At 35.7% G+C, this 1,335-nt stretch overlaps 1 long non-coding RNA gene across 1 annotated transcript; it reads left to right on the forward strand.

Annotated features, from left to right (window-relative positions):
• LOC119190954 lies at positions 1-454 on the forward strand. The gene is made up of 2 exons (XR_005113308.1): positions 1-43; positions 405-454. It is a non-coding gene; the product is annotated as an uncharacterized LOC119190954 (long non-coding RNA).
• The last annotated feature ends 881 nt before the right edge of the window (positions 455-1,335 follow it).

Consider the following 1,335-nt stretch of genomic DNA (forward strand, 5'->3'; position numbering starts at 1 on the left):
CTTCTCGTAAAGAAAATAAAACTGAAATCATCAGCTTCCATCGGTGAGTAAACAAAAAACCCAATATATTTGCTTAAACCCTGTACATAAGTGCAAAAAGTGTTATTAATTATACTTTATTATGCTGTAGTCATATTATAATCTGCTGTTGGCCATTCGATACAGTAATTATTAAGTATTTTTCATTTTTACCAATTTACGTAGTCGAGTTCAATAGTGTTGTGCTGCATATTCTGTCGATAACAGTTAGTATATTGTAGTTTACTATTTTGCATAATTTGCCTTTTACTTACAATATACGGTGGTGTAGTGGTAAAAGCCACTTGGAAACCGCGCGCGAAGGCTGGGGTCGAGGAAACTATCTCATTTTCATAGTGTGTTTCATACAATGTGTTTCATTGCAGATTCCCCAAAGATGATGTTATGAGGAAAAAATGGATCCCAATTGGCATTGGAAAAAACAGCACCGTGTTTGCTCTAAGCATTTCGGCAAAGTTTTACTAACATTGAAATAAGTTATCAAACATATGCGACATGAATGATACCGCTGTGTTTTAATTTTACTGTCCCATTTTAGTAGCTTCTGTCAAATCACACCTCTTGGGTATCTTTTAATCCCTAAGAAAGTCAGAAAAGAACAGAAGGGCTGCTGGCTTTCTCCTAGACGAAATTCTTGCCGATTTCTTGTTTGTTACTTACAGCGGTTTCCATTCCTTCCGAAATTTCTAACATTTGCTTTGCATTTGCTAAACCATTTTTGTGTGAATGACATTTCGAAAGGCATGAAAACTGCTTTAAATAGCAAATTAAAATTGGACAAAATTTAGTTCGAAGAAAGCCGGTAGTTCCATTGTTTATGTAATTTAACAGCTTCTTAACATGTGCTTTTATATACCCAGACTTCTTCTGGTACTTGAATACCAAATCAGGGTTTTGATATCTTTTTTTTAGCCTTTCTCTAAAATAGCAGCAATTTGCAGCGGTTTGTACTTGACTAACCGAAAAGTGTTTATTTTAGCAGGTTTGTAAATTTACCATAGCCGATACGCATGAACTAGGAGGAGGACAAAACATTTTGTATAATGTTGTTTATGTCAGGGTTTCTAAGAATAATTATTTATCTTTAAAACCGCCACATAGAGCTTAGTTTTCGTTGACAAGACTTTAGGTAACGTCTAGTACCAACATAACGGACCCCAAAAATCTAGAAAATATGTTGGCGCTCATGATAGCTGACAAATGGCCGCCATTATTGACTTTACATTTACTAGTCTGGTCCGCTGGCCAGACTCTAACAAATGTAACGTCTCTAACAAATGCCACGACTCGCTAGTC

Source organism: Manduca sexta, chromosome 5, assembly GCF_014839805.1.
Source record: "Manduca sexta isolate Smith_Timp_Sample1 chromosome 5, JHU_Msex_v1.0, whole genome shotgun sequence".
Lineage (NCBI taxonomy): Eukaryota > Metazoa > Arthropoda > Insecta > Lepidoptera > Sphingidae > Manduca > Manduca sexta.